General features: G+C 37.0%; 1 protein-coding gene across 3 annotated transcripts in view; it reads left to right on the top strand.

The window, feature by feature from the left end:
- Positions 1-22,457, top strand: part of ACVR2A (activin A receptor type 2A) — an 88,862-nt gene that overhangs the window by 1,036 nt on the left and 65,369 nt on the right. The window lies entirely within an intron of this gene.

Below are 22,457 nucleotides of genomic sequence, written 5' to 3'. Positions count from 1 at the left end.
TGGCATCCTCCAAAATAAGGGTGGTTTTTTGTTGTTGTTGTTGTTTGTGTTTTAACGTCTTTTAATTAGTGCTTCACTGACTATCACAACAGACATCAAGTCAGCTGCTACTTAATTTTGACCGTGAGAAACAATGCATTATATCAGCAATTTCATCTGGGTCTCCCCTCACGTTTTCTTCAACTTCAGTGTCCAGCAGTGTTAAAAATAGTTGTAGTTGTTGTTGTTGGAGTATTAGCAATAACCCAGTGCAGAAGAGGTATGCCGCTGTGTGTTGGTAAATGTGCTGGCTTTCAACCACCATTTATATGCTCTTTTCTGGCAGAGATTTTGCTTACCTACGGAATACTTATTTTAAACGCGTTGTATTGAAGCATTGTTTTCGGTTTAGAACAGCCCATTTGAAATTGTTCACACTGTCAAATACACTGTAGTCTTCCAGGGTTGGAAGAATAATCTGGCCCATTTATATTTGAAATTTTGATTTTGTGAGAACGTTCTGTGGTTGCAACCAGTGGTTGGAAAACTAGTCTTTTGTATTTGAAATTCTGTAAATGAATACAGCATCTAGCTCAGAGGTGTGCAAATGTACCTAAGAGGAGAGTTAGTTTGATAGAAGAAACAATTTTAAAGTGGCAGTGGATCTATTTGTCATAAAATTCAATATTCAGTTACTGGGTTGTGAGATAGAATTATAGGGGGACAACGAATTGACAGGTTTGTGGCCATGTCTTTATCTCGTTTGCCACAGGGAAATTAGAGGGTGGTAGTCTTTTCTTTGTGTACCTCTGTGGTGTGTGTATTTGTGTGTGTGTGTGTCCGTGTCCACCCATCCTCCCTGCCCCCCTTTTTAATAGAATCTTTTGTAATGTATAGAATTTTGCTGAATGGTACATTTCCTTGTGGTTAATAAATGGATAAAGTCTAGTCTTATGTCTGTAGTGGTATTGATCAGTTCCGGGTGGGCTGAATGTGTTGTGAAATGGCGATCATTGCCAGAGATTAACCAACAGAATCATGTCTGTTTAAATGGAAGAAAGAACATGCTTAAGGCAGGCTGACAGTTCTTTCTGTGCACGGTTTGGGGAGGAAGATAAACAATGGTGTCTCTGAAATGAATGAATACTGGATAACATTAAACCTCTTGCTTTTGTGACATAACTTAACCATGTAGTTTTAATTTTTCCTGTAGTACTCTTCCTCCTCTGGCCCTATATGTTCTGGTTGGTGAACTCCTCTTGTTCTCATCCCTTTTTCTGATCTTCTGCCCTTGAGGAGGAGGGGCATCATGGCCACTGACCAAGGAATTGTGGACATTATTCCCTCCCAGACCCACCTGAGTCACACTAATTGGTGAAGGAGGCTATTCTTGAGCAGTCTCAAGGTATTACTTCTGGAAAAGAAGGCTGTCGCTACAAATCTTACAGCTTCCTCTACTTGGCTTGGGAATAAAAAGAATTGAGCGTTAGTTTCTTGTAGGATTGTTTTCACTGAGTCAGGAGGTTAATAGCTAAGATTTTGAAATAAAGTAATTTTGTTGCTGGAGAGCACATAGATATTGCACTTACATTAAACTAAGTATCATTGCATAGTTTTTTTAAAAAATAATCCTAGTTGAACTAAAATATAATTCTGTTGAAGATAATTGAAATAAATCTTAAAGACTTTCATCCATATTTATACATGAAGATTTTTATTAAAGTATCTGATTTTTTTGAAGGGCTTTTGTTATGCATCAAATGCACTCTAAAAAAGAATTTTTTATGGTTTTTTTCCCGAATTCATTTTTCTATGTAATATGTAATCTGACCTGCTGGAAGCATGAGAATGGCTATTTTTATGAGAATTAAAAAATTTCTGAAGTTGTAATTTTTTTTGTTTATGGATATTTGATTTTTTTAAAAATCAGGTGAAGAACAGTAGTAAAGAGCAGTTTTATTTCAGATGTTTAGGATGGATGTTTACTGTTTTCTTTAGTATTTTGTGGACTTTGATTTTTCATTTTCCATCCCATGGTATGTATACTGGAGACTGATTATGTAGACTATTCCTCTGGGATATGGCTAAGTGTATAATTCACTCCTCTCATTCTGGGGGAAACATTTTTGAGTTTTTCCCTCATGCTGAAATGCCTTCACATTCCCTTTGATTTTGAATTTTTTCATTACTCTTATCCTTCCTCAGGTTCTGTTTCAAAACACCAATCTACTTCTTAGTTGTTTTTAAAGCATTATGGTTAGTTTGTATCATCCTCCAAATTTGTTAAAATGTGAGGATGAGTTTAATATTTGCTCTAGGACTTAGGTTTATCATATCTAGAGTGATGCAGTTATTGTGGTATTTGAGTTGTATTGGATAAGTTGAGAATTCTCTTGGTTTCTGTGGGAACTGGAACAGTCTGGTCCATATATTTGATGAAATAAGAAATGGAAATACAGTAATTTTGTGCATTTTCTTCAGTTCAGCTAGGCAGTACTGTGTGTGTATGTGTGCACGGATGTGTGTGTATGTGTGGTTGAGGGGTCATTGGCAATACAGTGAATCTTCTGGGACTCTTCTGAACTTTGACTAACAAGTGATAGATATTACATGCTTTGTTTTCAAAGGCAGAATCTCTCAAATATAGTCCGTGATCAAATTCAAATATAATATCTTGGAACATTAAGACCAGAAGAAAAACAAAACAACACCCTCTCCCTCAATTCATTTTTTTCTGTTTATGATAAGACAGTAGTTCTCAAGCTTGGGTGACTTTTGCTCCCCAGCCCTGCAGCTCTCCCCCAGGGGCCATTTAGAGATGTATTCAGTTGTCACAATTGCATGGGAGGAGGGGAGGGTGTGCTACTGGTATCTAGTGGATAGAGGATGGGATGCTGGCTAATCATCCTATAATGCACAGGACAGCCTTCCACAACAAAGAATTATCTGGCTCAGAATGTCAATAGTGTTCAGGTTGAGAAACCCTATTCTAAACTCTTAATTTTAAAAAGCATTAGTGTGTTAGTAAAAGGTCTCTGCTCCCCCTCACACAGTTAATCATCTAAATTTTACAGGTACATGGTATTGATGATCTCCAGCTGACCTTGTATTGAGAGTTTTCATTATCTTGTAAAATTAGAATGATTAGAAAAATAGGCTATAGGTATACACATTATTTCATCCTATTATGCTTTAATAAAAATATTTTGCTGACTGTTTTGAATAAACTTTCTCCAGTCACTTGTTATAATGGAGTACTTATGAAGACTGCCTATTCATGGATATGATAAATGATTGGTCAAGGTATCAAGTTTAATTATATTTGTTTTGATTCAGTAGTTTCTTTGCAATAATAATCATCTTTAAGAATATTTCCTTTTATCCTTATTGAAATTACTGTGAGTGATGTGGTGGCAGCAGGTGTGTGTGGTGGGGGGAGGGAAGGAGGGAGAAGAAGGAGGGCGGGAGAGGGAGAGAGAGAGATTAATATGGTATCTGAAAGTTTCGTAAGTTTTGTGTGGAAGAAATATTTTCACTATTATATTTTACCTGAATGGAAAAACTGAATTTACACCTTGAGGTTTTTTTTTTTTTTAAGTATTTCCTTTACCTAGCAAACTTTAATTTTAAGAAACTTTTAAAGTAATTTCTTAATTACATAATTTTTTTGAGAATCATTATCTGGGTTTTGGTTACCATTAGACTCATTTAGGCTATACTGCTAAGTAATATTCTGTGATCTATTGCAGACCCTTGTCCTTTTTGGGGTTAAAATTTGACCATAATTAAAAAGTGTTTACCTTGTTTTGAACTCTGGTTTTAAGGAAGTTACCCAGCCAGCCAGGATAAGAATTACAGTGAAATACTTAAAATAAGTAGCACTAACCAATAGAAAGGAAAAATTCTGAAGTTGCTCCCACAGAAAAGTATACAAGTAAGTCTCATACTTTCTTTGTAACACATCTCCCCAGACATATCTCTGGTACTAACTGACATTTTCACCTTTTGTGTCCATCAGACTCATTGTTTCATGAGAAGTAAAAGCATAACTAAACCAAATGAGATTTTAATAATCTTTAAATTGTCTCTTTAGATTCTAAAACTATTTTGTTGCTTTTTTAGTTTTGTCATTATTCTTATTTCTCATCGTTGTTGTCTCATAAATCTGTGATTTAAATTTGTCTTTTCATGCTCTCTAATGTTGCCACTATCATGGTGCCCCTCAGTAAGTTAGGTAAGGTTGGCAACATTTGATATTGAGGTCACTAGCACTCCTCAGTTTTATTCCATATTCTGTAACTCATCATTTCTTCCATTCCCTTTCATTATGATTCCCTTTCTACTTTCCTCTCTTCTTTATCTTCTCTGTCCCTTCTGTACTTTCCTCCCTATACTGTAGGCTGCTTGCTTGTGGAACCCACTTGTTCCTTAGTCTCAAGGGTGGCTCAGGAGGGCTCACCCTTGGTTTATATCTAAAGGGACTGAATTTAGAATGCTTGAGAATTGACCAGATAGTCTTTTCTACTGTTCTTTCATTTGTTGGTTTCTGGAATACCACACACATTTGGGACTGGTGTTACTCTCCTGGAAACAAATGGCTTGAACTTTACATTGCTCTGATTCATATCCCTTTTTAATATTCTGTTTTTCTTTAACTCTTGCTGCTTTCAAAAAGTCTATCTCTTATTATTATTCATTCATCACCTCTGTTTAAGCCAAAATTTGACCAGACCAGAGAGTATATTTATTGCCACAGCTGGGACCACATTAGACTTCCTCTGTGGTGTATTTAATTGTTAGGTTGGTTATAATAGTCATGTCTAGACAGAACATTGATTTAAAATTGACTATTGAACATGAAAGTTCCAGGAATAATATATAGAGGAAGGAGAAGGAGAAGTCAAGAAGGTGAGAAAACTGCAGATAGCAATTGACTTTCCGTCATTCTCCAGCTGTTCTGTTAGTCACTTTCATATACGCAACACATCTAGTGGTTACGCTTTGTTTAATAAAGGGGCCTAAAGGGAATGTGCTGTTGTTCCTGAGGTTGAATTTCTTAAGCTATTAGTATGGTGACTTAAGAGGGAAAATGGGAGGTTCTTAAGCGGTTGTGGTGGTCAGTAGACTTGGGTTCTGGTGCCAGCACTGCCGCTGTACAGCTCATCTATCATTTCTCTTACCTGAATTATTGTAGTATCTTTCTAGCTATGACTAGCTAAGTTCCCTGCCACTAATTCCTCTTCCAATCCAACCACATACCTACCAGACTGACCTCATTAAAAAATAAGTCTGAATATATCACTCCTGCTTAAAACCTTTCATGGACTGTGAGTCACCTTTAACATAAAATCTGAAGTCTTAGAAGGGCATACAAGGTCCTTTTTCATTTAGATCCTGCCTGTTTTCTCTAACCTCTTGGTATAAAGGATAAGAGTATAGGCTCTGGAGTTAGACTTTCTTGCTTTTACATCCTCGCTTCACAACTTAACCTTAAGCAGATCACTTCACCTTTTGTGCTTCAGTTTTGTCATCTACAGAATGGGGATATTAATAGTGCCTACCTCACATAGTGGTTTGAAGATTAAATGTCAGATAAATTCTAGGTATTCTGCTGTGGCTCCTCCTCAGTATGAGTCCTATATTACAGATATACAAACTCAACTTGCAGTTTCCTGAATGTGTCCTCCTTTATTGTATATTAGTATGGTACTTTTGTACATGTTATTTCTTTCTCCTTTACCTGGCTAACTCCTTGTGTTTAAGGCTGAGAAGTACCACCTCTTTAAAAACAACAGTTCTCTGCCACTCAGCCCAGATTGAGTTAGTTGATTTCTGTTCTTTATAAATGACCTTGATTTCAGTAATTAATGTAAATATTTACTTGCATATATACAGTATAGACTCTGAGCTCTTTGAAGACATCTTCTCTTTATCCACAAACCCATTCCTAAAACCTGGTACATAATACGTGCTTAGCAAATGCTTACTGAATAAATGAAGTGACATTTTTTCATTTCTGGGCCTGAGTTTCTTTTGTGTATTAAAGCGGTAAACTTGGTTTAGATGATCTCTGAACTTTTTTCCTACTCTAAAAGCTTTGTGATTCTATAGTTCTAAGGATATAGTTTAATAGTGACATTTTTATTAAGAAAAAGTGATTTTGCTGGTTGTTTTTTGAGTATCCTTAAGTTCTACACCCTTTTTTAATGCCGTGTCTCGGTTCCTTAGACTAAATCTTTTAATGTAATTTGAATTGTACAGATTTAGAAGACATCGTAGAGTGCTTCAAATTCAGTGGCTTTCAGCTTTTTTGACCATAACCCACAATAAGAAATACACGTTGTTGTGACTCAGTTCCCATATACATAAATGTGTATGTGTATTTATCAGAAATAGAAGTTTCATGAACTTATTGTGTGCAGGACACTTTTGTTTGTTTTTTTATTCTATTTCATTAACAAATTTTTGATTATGACCCATTAATTAATTCAGTGACCCACTAATGGGTTCTAAACTCCTAAAAAATACTGGCTTTATTCTTTCGACCCAATCCTCTGAGTAGAGAAGGAAGCTGCCTATGTAAATATGTGCAATAAAAAAATGCGCAGTGAAAAATATGCTCATTATTTAATCTGCAATGGAGAACTTGTGCCTAGGTGCAGAATATACGGAAAACTGGTCCCAAGGGAGAACATGGACCTACCCTGACTTAGCTAGTATCTCTCCTGGACTAGCTGGATGACTTATGGACACACAAAGGTGCTAAAACAAAATTAGATTGTAATTTGAACAGTTCAGGTTTTTTCATTTAGGAAAGGCTTGTTGGAGGAGATAGGTCCCAATAATAGGAAAAAAAATGTCTTGGCAGGAGGTTAAATATATTCATCTTAATATGAGGGATTAGGAACAAAATGGGATGAGGAATACAGAAAGCATTTGTGAGTAAACTTGACTGTGGATGGAAGGCAAGTTGAAATGGAGGAATTTTTGACTAAATCTGAGGAAGAGATTTCTGTGATGAAAAAATGTTTATAACTGCTTGAAGTAGAACGATCTCAGTTGAGAGGGTTAAATCCAGATGAAAAGTAATTAAAACCAAGAGGAGGTACGCGGGTGGATGATGGAGACCCTGATAGATGTCCCAAAAACTTATAGTATGTGGACTATAAAATAGAAAAACAGCTTGAAGATTAAGGTAGGATGGTAGCACTACTAAATAAAATTGGTAAAGAAATAACAAGCCAGAAGAAAATAGGAAGCACTTTCATAACTAAAGAAATTCTACAGACAGAGATGAATTTAGAATATAAGCATGAATGAAAATATAAACATAGATTTGGGAAAATAAGAGTTCATAAAAAACATGAGAGCATATAATATTCTTTAACACACATACACTGTACGGTGTATATGTCTCCATTGTGAGGTTGAGTTAATTCTAAGCTCTAGTAGCTCAATGTGTTGTTTGTGTTTAAATAATGGTCAGATTCCAGTAATTGCAGTGATTGCTCATACTGGTCATTCAGATTATATTCTTTGAAATCTATGTGAGGCATTTTCTTCACAGTAAATGATACTGTTTTATAAAAGTAGTTTTAGAAACTTTTCTGAAGTTGGTATATGTGATTCAGACCTGAATCCTAAACCTTTTCAATACCATTCTTTTGGACTAGATAAAAGTATTTTTTTCTTTGGCTGACTATCAGTAGCTGTAATCATATTGGGAATCATTATATTCTCTAATGTTGCTGAAGAAAAATAAATGTAAAGCAATGAGATAATTATTAGGAGGACTCATGTAGGGGGGGCTTGCCTTTTTAAAATGAATCGTCTTTACATATCATAGTAATAAGCCTATCTTATCTAAAGCTTTTGAGAAAGGATTTTTTCCTACTTATGATTACTAACTATATTTTATAGAAATGAGACCTCTACTGGGAAAAATCTGTTGGTCTTCACATCTTTATGATATATTGTAAATCAAGCTTGTTCCAAGGCATTATTTCAAGAGGAAGAGGCATGGGCAAATTATCAGATGTTGGCAAATTTCTAAAATGCTGAGATTAATTTTTTAAATTTGTAAACCAAGATGTAGTAAATGAAATAATATGCCACATAACACAGTAGCTGGTTCATAGTAGATCTTACATACATGTCAGTTTTTAACCTATCTTTTAAAACGTAATATGTAAAACATTTAAATATACAGATTCAGTTCTTGGGAGGCTTTAAAAATTTGCTCGTAAATTACTTATAAGTTAATATGAAATAATATTCTGACTAAATGATTCAGCCAAAGAAAATATCAATAACGCTGCCAAATAGGTGCCAGGAAACATCTAGAACATTCAGCTATCATAGTTCTTTTACAAAGAGTTCTTTAAGGTCTCATTGTTCTAGCATGCATTAAAAGGAAACTTTGGCATTAAACCTTCATCTTTATGTATTTGTTGGAATTTAAAGTATTTCTCATAGGAAATTTCACCTAAACCTTAAGTGTTTTAAAACTTTTCATGTAAAATCTTGAAAGATTCTCAAGTCAGTTTTGGGGTACCAGTACCAGCTACCAGCCACAAGCTTCATAAACATGATCAGTGGAGTTTTGAGGTCAGTATTTTGAATGTGGTATAATATTTTGGATTAAAACTTTAGAGTCTCTCATTTAAATTCCTGCTTTCCTACTGACTCTTCTTTGACCTTGGTAACCATGAAGACTTTACTCATCACTAACTTAAAGAGGATGAAATAAGTATTCATTCATTTAACAAATAAATACTGAACTACATGCTAGGGGTACTGCTAGGTGGTTGGGATGTAGCAGTGAACAAGACAGACATGATAATGCCCTCACAGAGCTTACAGTCATAAAGTAAGTAGTCAAATGAATAAAATAATTACAAATTGTCATATGTGCTCTGACAGGGTTCTGAGAGGGTAACTCTTTATTTGCCTCACATCACCTATCACAGTCTCTAATTATTCAGTTTATTTATCTACCTATTTATCATCTGTTCTTTCCACTACTAGAGTGTAAATTCTGTGAGAGAGGGTTTCTCACTTATTCATCACAGTACCCCCAGGTCATGGCACGGTTTCTGGCACAGAGTAGAAGCTCAGTAAATATTTGGCTGGCTGCCTGAAGAAATGAATGCAAGGATGGGACTGGAGAGATAGATAGGGACAAGATCCTGCAGGGCTTTTGATCTAAGCTGGGAAAGAGAATAAAATCCAAAGGGCAATGGAAAGCAAAGAGCTTTAAGGAGGAGCTTGACCTGGGTTATGTGTTAAGATCACTGGCAGCTGTCTGGAAAATATATTGGAGGTGTGTAGGAGTGAGGAGGTGAGGCCAGTTAGGAGACTGTTATGTCAGTCATCCTAAGCTAGAGAGACTCTCGAAGATCCTTTCTAGCTTTGTGTTCTAGAACTTCCTTACACTTACCAGTCTTCCTCTCTTATTTTACTAGTTACCCCATTTTTTCCCCTACTTATTAAGAAAAATGGATAGCTTATTGTGCATGTGAGAACTGAATACAACGTCTCAAAAAAAAAAACCCAAAAACCTCAAAAAGAGATAAAACACAGACCAGAGGTTATTGAATTTGTGTGACAAATGCCTATCTTTAGATTCCATGCACCTGCTAATTTATATTCTTACTAACCATTCCTATTTCTCTCTGAAACTTTGGCTGTACTTCTTTTCAAATGCCTATTTTTAAAAAAATAATGTTACCTCTTTATTGTTTTAACATGTAATATACAGTATTGTTGATATGGCTGAAGATTTAGAAGCAGAAAACTCAGCATATTTTGTATCTTAATTCTTAGGAATTTGATATCTTTACGGGTTATCAAGGTCTTACAATAAAGGCTGAAAGGATAAATAGTTAATACTGTAGGCTATTATTTTTACTCAGGGCTATCGCCTCTGTTAAGTAGTTAGCTTGAATATTTTTATCTGAAAGATTTCAAGCCTCTACTGTTAGTGGGAGGGGGAGGTGGTGCTTGGCACAGGGAAATCAACTATATTGGCAGAAGTTCAGCAGCATCATCTTTGACTAGGGGAAAACTGCATTATTACACAGAGATAAAGCCAGAAGAGATGTTAAACTTTACTGAATTTAGCAATATAATAGTGGCTGCCTCTTTTCATTTGGTTTCATTTAGTTTCTTTCATTTTGGAAGTAGGTAAACCTAACTGCCCGTCTTTGGTTAGCCATCTTCTGTAAAGACGTGTAGCTTCACCCTGTAAATATTACAGGCCATTTTATTTATTATGACCTTAAAGTAGTTCTAGAAGAACTGGTCGCTAGGCTTTGTGCTACTTGGAAGTGGAGTTTCATACATACAAGGTTAGTGAGTAGAATTTGCTAATTATTATTATTTTTTAAGCTAAGAGTTGAAGTTAACTTCTGTAAGTACATTTTAAAATGGTCTGGGGAGAAATGAGAAGTCAAAGCTAAAAGAAAATGATAAAAAATGAGTAAGGGCAGTTGCAAGATATTAATTATTCAAGATGAGCATGGTAATAGTAAAGCAATTTGATTAGTAGGCATTCAGAAGAAGAATAAAATCCCTTTCTAAATGACCATCCTTTTATTTTCTATAAATATTGCATAGTAAATCTTTCCAGGTAACCTTTTAAAATATTCTGTTCTTTAGTTCTTTAGAGATACATAATACCGGTTTGGGTGTTGAATTAGGAAATTAATTGCTAATTTAATTGTTTGTTAAAATGTAAATAGAGACTGCCTGTTAGCTGAGAGGGCTAGAAATAATAGAAGCAATTAAATTAGTAGGGTTTAACTGCTGAGAGGACCTAACAAACTATCAGGTACTATTTTCTAAATTAACTATCTCTGTCAGAATCATTTTTATGAAGAATAAACTACTCAAACCGAAGAATGAAATAAAATTAAAAGCTTAGGGTCAGAGAAGAATATTGTTACATATTTTTTCTTTTTGAATCAGTGAAGGGTAGTTTTGGTCTTTTATCTACAGATCTTTCACTGCTGTAGCCCAAGAATAGCCCTACATCAAGATTTGTAATTCTTAGTCTAGCAACATATATTTAGCAACCCTGATTAAGCAGGATTTTTATAATTAATATCTAGTCTTATTTCCATGATACGAAAAGAAATCGGCTCACTAAGAGAGCATAAGAGTAGATGAGCCTAGTCTGTTACAAGATTATAGAATTTTCTACCTTTGGAACATGTGGTTACCCAGCAAGGACTAGTTACAGAAATAGAAGCTAATCTTGTTGGTACAAGCATAGCTGTTCCTTGCAAAGAATGGTTTTCTCAAAAACAAACAAATAGCAGTAGGTCCTTCATTTCAAATTCAGTGAAAGTAGTTAATTATGCAGCTTGGGGGCAGGTATAGTAGAAACAAGAAACATTCTGTAGGGAGAAAACTTCTGTGTTGGGCCTTTCTTTACCATGGTGTGATATGCCATGTGAACTTGAGAAAATTCCATAACCTTAGTTTATTCATCTGTAAAATGGAGTTTATAATACTGCCTCACAAGATTACAGTGAGGATCAAAGACTGCATGCACAGACATAAGCACACTCATATATGTGTGTGTATATGTATGCACACACATACATATATATGAAGCTTTTAAAACTTCATAATGTTATTCAAAATATTTGTAATAAATGATTTTTTTCAAGGAGAGCAATAGGAGAGGTTCAAGTGAACCGTAATAACACTTTTAATTCAGAATTTGTGATTCTTCATCAGTAGACATTTATCTTTACCCTGTGAATAAAGGAATTAATTCTGTGAACAACTGAATATAAAATCTTAGGAGAATGTCTATTCCTTACAGTGACCCATAGCTCCTACAAACAAATCAACTGTTTCTTATTCCTCCAAACTTTTTTTCCCACTTGCCTTCCATTAATACTTATGAGGGGGACCATATCTGACTTATGCACTGTAGTTTCCACAGTGTTTGAGATGTAATAGGTGCTTAACAAATATTTGTGAATGAATATTGAATGCTTTCAAGTGCTTAGGATAGAGTCCACAGACTTTTTTGTAAAGGGCCAGATAGTAAATATTTTAGTCAGTCTCTTTTGGAGCTGCTCAGCTCTGCCAGTTGTAACACAAAAGCAGTCATAGACAATACGTAAATGAGTCAGTGTGACTGCGTTCCAATAAAACTTTATTTATAGATACTGGAATTTGAATTTCATATAATTTTCATGTGTCACAAAACAGTGTATTCTTTTTTTCAACCATTTGAAAATGTAAAAACCATTGTTCAGCATCTGTACAGCTGCAAACTGGATTTGACCCATGGGCAATAGTTTACCAACCCCTGGCATAGTGCATTGTATAAGTAGCACCCTCCCCCAACTTAGAAATAAATATATTATTTTCCAAAAACTTTGTTTGGAACCTGGGAAGCATTTTCTTATAGGATGATCGTCATCTGTGTTGGTTACGTTCCCAGACCAATCTACAAGCCTGTTTTACCTCCAGTGTTCTGTATTCCAGCAATACAACTTTATCCCTAGGAATAACACTGTGTCTGAGGGAAAATGGATTTAGTATTCCTTCTGAGACCAGAAGAAACACAGACTTTCCCCAGCACTGTCAGAATTTCCTTCTTCCCTGATCTCTCATTTCAAGTACCCTGCTCCCTGGGGCTTCAATAGGGTGGTATGGTGACAGGACTAAAAAGCGCTTTGTGTATGTGATTAGGGAGGAGAAAGGTGGTGGGGAGAGAAGAATGAAAGAAAATAGAAAATATCAGGATGAATCAGACACAGTAAGGGTAGTACTGTTTTGTGAAACCTCAGTTATGTGTGTGATTGTATGTATACATGTACTGGGTCACAGTGAAAAATGTATTTCTTACTGTGATTTGTAGTCAGAATGTTTGAAAGCCTGTGGTTCTAAGCGTTTGAGATACTGATCCTGAGATTTTTTTCCCCCTCTTACTGCATATGAGAGCCAAATGAAAAATATAAAGGAAGCCTCTTGACCACTTGGGACAGTGTGTTTCTGGTAAAGAGTTACCTTATGAGGTAGTTAACCTGTTTTACAGGTGAGAAAACAGGGTCATACAGCTAATAAGCATCACAATTGAGATTCAAACAGATTCTTACCTTATTTAAGAATATGTGCTTGGGCTTCCCTGGTGGCGCAGTGGTTGAGAGTCTGCCTGCCAATGCAGTGACACGGGTTCGTGCCCCGGTCCAGGGGGATCCCACATGCCGCGGAGCGGCTGGGCCCGTGAGCCATGGACGCTGAGCCTGCGCATCCGGAGCCTGTGCTCTGCAACGGGAGAGGCCACAACAGTGAGAGGCCACAACAGTGAGAGGCCACAACAGTGAGAGGCCACAACAGTGAGAGGCCACAACAGTGAGAGGCCACAACAGTGAGAGGCCACAACAGTGAGAGGCCTGCGTACCGCAAAAAAAAAAAGAATATGTGCTTGATACTTTATACCATGTTGTTTCCCCTGTGGGGAAAGAAGCCATGTATGACTTCCGTTGTGTTTCAGAGGATGAAAAACATCCTAATTGGTGGCAGCTCACCAGATTTCTTGAAACATTGGCTTAAGTATTAGGACAGGGCCACTGGAAGAAAATGGTTAGGAACTGTATGAAGAAGACATGATGTGTTAGAAAAGAAGGGGCTCTGTCATTTTACCTTTAATTTTTCTTATTTCTCTTCTGTACTACTATCCCTCCTCCTTCATACCTCACCACCAACATGGACTGTTAATTCATACTAGAAACAGCAAGGAAGGGTTTGAGGATGAGGTTTAGTGAGGAAGAGTAATATAATCTTGTCTTTAGCTGAAAGGAGAATGAGGAGGGAAACCCAAGTAGCTGGGCCACCTGGCCACCCAGATGAATTGGCTGTTCCCAAGTGGCAGTGTATAAGTGGGTGTAGGTAGAAAAGGACCTGCTATTAATTGTGATATAAGCCGAAGTCTTGGCTTTGGAGACTTGTAGCTTTGATATGCTAATTGTAAATAGTTCTTTTTTAGTTATTAAAGGAAAGCCTGTCTTAAGCAATACTTGGTTAATCTAGACTTAGTTACCCATTTTAGGTACTTAAAAATCAGAATCAATGTTTAAGACATCTCTTTCTCTTATGTATTAAGTTAGCAAGTATGGTGAAAACAAATTGATGCTGATTCTGATTTCTAACTTGATTTGGAACTGTCTTGGGAAGAAGTAGATTGATAGGAAGGCTGTTGTTCTTAACTAGAAAAGTAATGAAATGATAGCAGATACCTGGTTAATTGAATGGAAAGATGACAGATACTTGTAAAATGTGTTCATCTTTCTCAAGCTGAGTTGAGATTCTTGATTTTGCAATGGGAATTACTAATTCATATAGAAAACGTTTCAACTAGTAATATCTGAAGAATTGGACTTAATATCTTTTAGCCCAATCTCTTACCCCTGTGGTACTGCTTACCATGTTCTGTATTATAATTGCTTGCGAATGTGTCTGTCTTCCAGCTGACCTGGAATTCTTTTAGACTCATTCATTATAGTGCTAAGTTAGTATTTGATGTAAGTTAAGAGCATTGGAGCCAGAGTGGCTGGTGATGTATCTTGGCTCCATTATTTTCTGTCTCTGTGACCTAGGGCAAGTTATTTAACCTTTCTCATCTGGAAAATGGAAATAATAATGGTACTTACTTTATACAGTTGTTATAAAGTGTAAGTGAGTTAATATATCTAAAGTGCATTGAATGATATCTGGCATGTAGTAGGCATTCTGAATAACTCAATAAAAATATTACTTGAAAGATAAAACACAGACTGGGAGAAAATATTTGCAATATTTGATAAAGGATTGTTATCCAAAATAAACAAAGAACTCTTAAGACTCAACAAGAAGAAAATGAACAACCCGATTAAAAAATGGGCCAAAAATACCTCAGATACCTCACCAAAAAAGATATGCAGATGGTAAATAAGCATATGAAAAGATGCTCTACATCATATGTCATCAGGGAAATGCAAGTTAAAACAACTAGGTACCACTACACACCTATTAAAATGGCCAAAATCTGGAACACTGACACCACCAACTGCTAGCAAGGATGTGGAACAACAGGAACTCTCATTCATTTCTGGTGGGAATGCAAAATGGTATAGCTACTTTGGAAGACAGTTTGGTGGTTTCTTACAAAACTAAAAATCCTCTTACCATATGATCCAGCAATCATGCTTTTTCATATTTACTCAAAGGAATTGAAAACATTTTCACACAGAAACCTATACACAGATGTTTATAGCAGCTTTATTCCTAATTGCCAAAACTTGGAAGAACCAAAATGTCCTTCAGTAGGTTAATCGATAAATAAACTGTGGTACCTCCAGACAATTATATATTTTTCAGCACTAAAAAGAAATGAGCTGTCAAGTCATGAGAAGACATGGAGGAACCGTAAATGCATATTATGAAGAGCCAGTCTGAAAAGGCTACATACTGTATGATTACAACTGTATGACATCTGGAAAAGGAAAAATTATGGAGACAGTAAAATGATCAGTGGTTGCCAGGGATTGGGTGGGAGAAAAGGGATGAATAGGCAGAGAACAGTATTTTTAGGGCTGTAAAAATACTCTGTGATTTTATAGTGATGGGTATATGTCATTATACGTTTGTCTGAACCCGTAGAATGTACATCACCAAAAGTGAACCCTAAGGTAAACTGTGGAATTTGGGTAATTGTGATGTATCAGTGTAGGTTGGTCTTTGGTTACAAATGTTAACACTGGTGAGTGATGTTGATAATGAGGGAGGCTATGCATGTGTGGGGTCAGCGGGGTATATGGGAAATTTCTGCATCTTCCTTTAAATTTTGTGAACCTAAAACTGCTCTTAAAAAAAAAAAGGCTTTAAAAAAATAGTTGCTAATGTATATTTAGTGAGAAACTGACCTTTGGCAGATGGCCATGCTGTTTTGTTTAGGATACAGTACTGTGTGTTTTATTTACAACATTTACATTTATTTATATATTTATTGGACTCTGGTTTAATTCTAAAACATCAGCTGGTATCCAGGGAAGAATACAGTTGGCTCTCCCTGGGTTCCCCATCCGTGGATTCAACCAATTGGGGATCAGAAATATTTGGGGAAAAAATTCCAGGAAGTGCCAAATTTGCTGCACATTGGCAACTATTTCCATAGCATTTACATTGCATGAGGTATTATGAGTAGTCTAGAGATGATTTAAAGTATGCATGAGAATGTACAGGTTATATGCAAATACTGCATCATTTTATAGAAGGGATTTGAACATCCTCTGGTTTTGGTATCCTTGGGAGGGGTGGGGAAGGTGTCCTGGAATCAGTCTCCCTTGGATACCCAAGGACGACTGCACTAACATTTCCAGTTATGTAATTTGGTGGTATTGTTTTATATAGAAATAAGGGGAAATCTTTTCAGAAAACTATAGAGTGGAGTAGTGCATCATTCAGTAGCATCAATATATTCACAAATGAGAGTACCTCAAAATCTTTTTTCCAAAGTGAGATAAAGACAAAAGGGAGTGAAACTGAGTTATTTGTAGTGAGGTGGATGGACCTAGAGTCTGTCAAACAGAGTGAAGTAAGTCAGAAAGAGAAAAACAAATACCGTATGCTAACACATATATGTGGAATCTAAAAAACAAACAAAAAAATGGTGATGAAGAACCTAGGGGCAAGACGGGAATAAAGCCGAAGACCTACTAGAGAATGGACTTGAGGACATGGGTGGGGGAAGGGTAAGCTGGGAGAAAGTGAGAGAGTGGCATGGACATATATACACTACCAAATGTAAAATTTTCTCAATATTTGAATATCATCACTTCTGGGAAGGTAGCTTCTTTTTATTAATGCTTTATAGTTTTCTAAGTGATTTCATGTATGTTCCTATTTGATCCTATGTGACCCTATTTGAGATAGGTTTCATGTTGTTTTGTTTGTTTGTTTGTTTGTTTAGCTCAGACTCTAAGATAATAGAATTAGTCTGAAGTCACTAACCAGTGGAGCTAGAACTTAAACCCTAATTTTTAAGTTCTGTGTTCTTTTATAAAAGTAAAGACCAACTTTTGCCTCATTATCCTCTGCTGTCTCCCCCCCAGGGGAGGAAGTGTTTGCAGCCGTTTATACTAGAGGTAGTTGCTTTGCAGATAATCCTTATACCACATTTTAAGAAATTCATGCTTGGTGCTGGGCAAGGCAGGAGCCAGAAGTAGCAATACAGCAGTAGGAAGCACTAAAATGAGCTCTAATTCCAGGGCAGAGGTTGTTTTGCTCTTGCTTGGATAGCTTGATGGCAATCATAAATCCACATATGTTAATTATTGCTGAAGGAAATTTGTAGGTAAATCCTGCCTTTGATTGCTTCAGAAGTGCTTTTCTTAATCACTTTTTGCTCTTGATGAAGAATGGTTAAAATTGTTTTCCTAATGGGCCATTATTAGGTTAAGGCCCATTACACATGTGCCACAATTTTACATTATTACATTTCTTTGGTCAAAATTGGAACTGGCAAGTTATATCACAGCTCAATCATTATGTAAAGCAATGATGTTATTAATTATTACCATTTGTTAAAACAGCCATTATTAATAGTCACTACTTATTGCATGCTCTGGGCTAAGTGCTTTTAAGTTTTAGTGATAATGTGTGTGACTCACCCTACAAGATAAGTACTATCCCCATTTTATAGGTGAAGAAACTGAGATTCAGCGACTTGCCTAAGGATATGTAACTAATTAAATAAGTACCAGAGCCAGTGTATGTAGCCTAGATCTGCAGGGATTAAATCTGTTATTCTATTGGATCACATATTCTAAAATGTGTATTAAAACAGGAGTTACCAATTCCAGTGCAATGCGACTTTCTTTGAACCTGTTCTGCCAGGCTTCCCTCCCCCGTTCCCACTCTGACAGCAGCTGCTATTTGTGGTACTCCTCAAATCCTATGATGTAGTAAAAAATGCTGAGTTATCAAATTGAATTGTTGATAATATATCATGGGTACTGTAGCTGATATAGCAGAACTTTCTCCACCTCTTAAATGAAAGTAATTGTTTGTCCACAGCTGTTTAAAGACTGAGAAACAGAAGTTGTTCCTTTCGGTTATACAGTGAGCCAGAATCAGAACTAGGTCAGAATTCATTTGCTCTGATCACCACTTGAGTAATTAGTGAATCAAATGATCAAAGTAAATGCATCTTTTAAAAATGATTATCGTTGATTCATAGAGGTTGAATTAATTGAAATTTGCTCATGTAGAACCAGACAGATCCAATGTTCTTTTTGACTCATATTTGGAAAAGAATTTAATGATAATGGTTGTTAATTGCTTACTTGGTGCCTGTTACCTATGATTGGTGGGTGAGGAAGAACATGTTAGATAGACAAGAATGAGTGGTTCTGGCATTTGGTTTTGTGATTCCCTTGCCTGCATTCATATTAAGACAGATTGGTAAGGACTTCCCTGGTGGCATAGTGGTTAAGAATCCGCCTGCCAATGCAGGGGACACGGGTTCAAGCCCTGGTCTGGGAAGATCCCACACTCTGTGGAGCAACTGAGCCTGTGTGCCACAACTACTGAGCCTGTGCTCTAGAGCCTGCGAGCCACAACTGCTGAGCCTGTGGGCTGCAACTACTGAAGCCCACGTGCCTAGAGCCCGTGCTCCGCAACAAGAGAAGCCACTGCAGTGAGAAGCCCACACACCGCAATGAGAAACCCGCACACCGCAATGAAGAGTAGCCCCCGCTCGCCGCAACTAGAGAAAGCCCGCACAATGAAGACCTAACACAGCCAAAAATTTAAATAAATTAATTAATTAAAAAAAAAAAGACAGATTGGTAAAAAGATTTAACACACACGTTGTTTTTCCAAATCCAAGGACTTCAGTTTTCTGTTAATATAACTTTTAAATTATAAATCAGCTTGCAGAAAACTGAAAGATGATAAAGAGAATAGAAAGAAAAGGAAGTCCCTTATTTCTGTGTTTCTTAGGCTAGGAATAATGAATAAAAGGTGGCAAATGAGTAGTAGAAACCAGTAAATCCATAGGGATTTGATTTGAATTTAAGTGACTGAATTTATAGAAGAACTTTAGTATTGTATCCTGAATCCATGTAGCTATAACTGAAATCATCTGTCATTTAAGGAGTACCTACTGTGTGCTCATTATTATGCCAATTACTATGGAGGTTACAAAAGGAATATGAAGTCTGATTGTCTAAGAAACTAGTCACTTTGGAGTGATAAACCTTGCACTCTAAACATAATACACATTCTGAAACTGAGAATGTAATATAAAAACATTTCATATGTTAATTATTAAAATTAATGGTCTTAGGCACTAACAGACATTTCTTTCTCTTTTTTGTGGGGGGGGAGCTTTGGTTATCTTTTAGGACTTCACTAGGTGAGGGATGCCTTTCAGATTCTACTTGGTCTAGTCTTCTTGAGTCCTTCTGGGCTTTGTTTTTTCTGAATTTATTGCTGCTAAAATAAAAGCACCATTTGGATGGGGATTATGGCCCTCATGTTTATCGCTGCATCCCTAGTGTCCAGTGCTCAATAAATATTTATTGAATATGTTAATGTGAAAGAATCTTTCTTTTTCTTCTCACTGTCTTGAAAAGTTTCTATCCTACCTTCTGTTTTCTTTGTTATCCTAAAGTACGTGAAATAATTCCCTCAAAGATTAATGATTTTCTAATTGCCTAATCTAAAGGATTCTTGTTATCTATATTCAGTTACTACTTGACTTTCCTGTAACTTTGATGCTATTGTCTACCTGTTCCTTCTTGAAATTCTTTTGTTCCTTTAACTCTCTCAGTGTTTCTGACTACAGCTCCTCACCATGTCAGTTTTTCAATCTGCCCATCCTTTTAGTTTTGTACTTCTCAGAGTTCAACCCTATGGAATTCTTAGTCCATATAACCTTCCCTGCTGAAGTAATCCCATTTCTCTTCTAAATATAGGTATCCATAGTTATATCTCTAACTTTGATCTCCCTCTTGAGCTCCAGACTTATTTATTAGCCATCCAGTAAACAATAAGGATATGTCAGAACTGGGAATATAGAGATGAATAAGACACAGTCTTTAGAGGACACACAGCTTAGTTGGAGGAGAATGATTAGTAAACTAGAAATTATGCAGCACATTATGTCATATTAGAGTGCCTGGGACTGTAGAAAAAGATAGCCTGGGGCTTCCCTGGTGGCGCAGTGGTTGAGAGTCCGCCTGCCGATGCAGGGGACACGGGTTCGTGCCCCGGTCCGGGAAGATCCCACATGCCGCGGAGCGGCTGGGCCCGTGAGCCATGGCCGCTGAGCCTGCGCGTCCGGAGCCTGTGCTCCGCAACGGGACAACGGGAGAGGCCACAACAGTGAGAGGCCCGCATACCACAAAAACAAAAAACAAACAAACAAAAAATAGCCTGATTCAGTTAGGAGGGTGTCAGGTAATGTTTTCCCTCAGTGATGCTTGAGGTGATCAAAGGATGATTAGAATTTTATCAGGTGAATAAAGTGGGAAGACTATTTGATCTTGTCTTATCAAGTCTGGTGGATGTGCTTCCTGGTGGTAAGACAGCCAGTATAGAAACCTCAAGGTCTAAGGACATAAAACCTCAGGGCAGAGAGTGAGAATTGTCCAGTGGAGCCAATGTCAATACCAGCAAAATGGTATGAAGTATTAAGTCCAGAGGGAGAGAGGTGACTGTAAAAACAGGAGAGTCAATTACAGAATCCATTACTGCTCAGTCAAAAGCAGTGTGTGTAAGGGAATGATTTAGGCTAAGGCTCTGAAAGTGATGTGTGCTTGATTTGCCCTTTTCTGTGATACCTGTTGTATATTATAATAGTGGTCATAGTAAATTAATGCAGAGCTTCTCAGGCTTTAATAGGCATATGAATCACTTGGAGATAATGTTAAAAATGCAGATGTTGATTCATTGTGTCTGGAGTGGGGCCGGAGGTTCTACCTTTCTAACAGGCTCCCAGTGATGCCATGCTGTCGGTCCCGTACTTTGAGTAGAAAGGGACTAAAGGAACTGAGAGTGGCCAGACACGTGCAGAGTAAACAACTTATATGGGGCATGAATAATTATTACATGTCAAATTTGAGGAACTGGAATTAGTTCGTGAGACCTAGATCATAAGCCATATTATGGGGCATGTGGAACAGTGATGGGTGAGTGCAGAGGTGAGCAGGGATCAGGACTTGATTTTCGAAGGAGTGTTAACTTCATGTTGAAGGCTGTGGAAGGGCCATTTTGAGCCAGAGAGTGCTTCATCAGGTTAGTGCTATTTAGCATAAAGAGATGCGGTAAGTTTTCATCAGGGTGAGGTCATAGTACTTGTGGCTCATGCTGATAAAGTAGTTGATGATATAGGTCTAAGCTGGAGAAGGATTTGAGTCTTTGAGCAATAGATTTACAGGCATGAAATCAACTTGGCAGAAGAAGAAGAAAAAAGAAAACCAAAGATCAAACGCTTTGAAACGCTAATTTTTTCAGAGTAGGGGGAGAGGACAAGGAAGAGCTTGTAGAGGAGAACCAGCTGTGGCCAGAAAGGTAGAAGGAAGACTAGTGTCATTGTAAGAAATCTAGATGGCGGGCGTATTTGATGGTGCCAGAGAGATTAAGTAAGATAGAACCTGAAAAGTCACCACTAAATTTGTAAATTTGGAGATTATTTGTAACTTTAGCAAAGAGACATTCAGTGGAATGGTGGAGACAAAAACCATGTTGTAGAAGATGGTGAGTGAATTGTGAACAAGGAAGTAGGTTTGGTGGTGGTCGACTACTTTTTAGGAAATGTTGGCTGAGAAGGGTTGTAAAGAGATGGAAGAAAGCTAAAGTTGAGATGTTTATGTGCTTGAGGAGTTGGTTCAGGAGAGAGCTAATAGAAAGGGAAAGATTAAAATTTAAACCTCTTGGAGCCAGAAACTTGGGGGCCATCTTCAATGCTTACTTCTTAGTGTTCTGCCAAATCCAAGAAATTACTAAATCCTATCAATTTTACCTTCTGGATATTTGTTGAATCTATTCTTGCTTTTCCATTCCCATCACCAGTGTGTTAGTTTTACCCTTACCATTCCTTGCCTAGACTCTTAAATGGACCTTCCTCCCTCCCACTTCCAAACAAAGCAAACAAAAAAGCACCAGGGAAAAAGAAAACCTGTCTTCTATACTCTTTGCTAGAAACCATGGAGACTGTAGATGCTGAGATCTGTCATGAATGTGGAGATCTGACCCTGACGCTCAACAGCTTAAATCCCGCCCACTGACTTCTCATCACCTACATAGGACGAAGGTCAAGCTTTTTAACATGACATATAGTACCCTCTGGGACTGTTCATTTCCAGCTTAATTTCCTGCCATCACTGCCTCCCACTTTGATCCTGTAACACTAAAAAAAAACTCCTAATCTCTCCCCTCTCCCCACATACTTGTTTTTTGCCCAGACTTGA

Source organism: Lipotes vexillifer, unplaced genomic scaffold (assembly GCF_000442215.2).
Source record: "Lipotes vexillifer unplaced genomic scaffold, Lipotes_vexillifer_v1.1 scaffold335, whole genome shotgun sequence".
Taxonomy (NCBI): domain Eukaryota; kingdom Metazoa; phylum Chordata; class Mammalia; order Artiodactyla; family Lipotidae; genus Lipotes; species Lipotes vexillifer.
The sequence above is the reverse complement of the archived record's forward strand: the minus strand, read 5'-3'. Positions and strand labels throughout refer to the sequence as shown.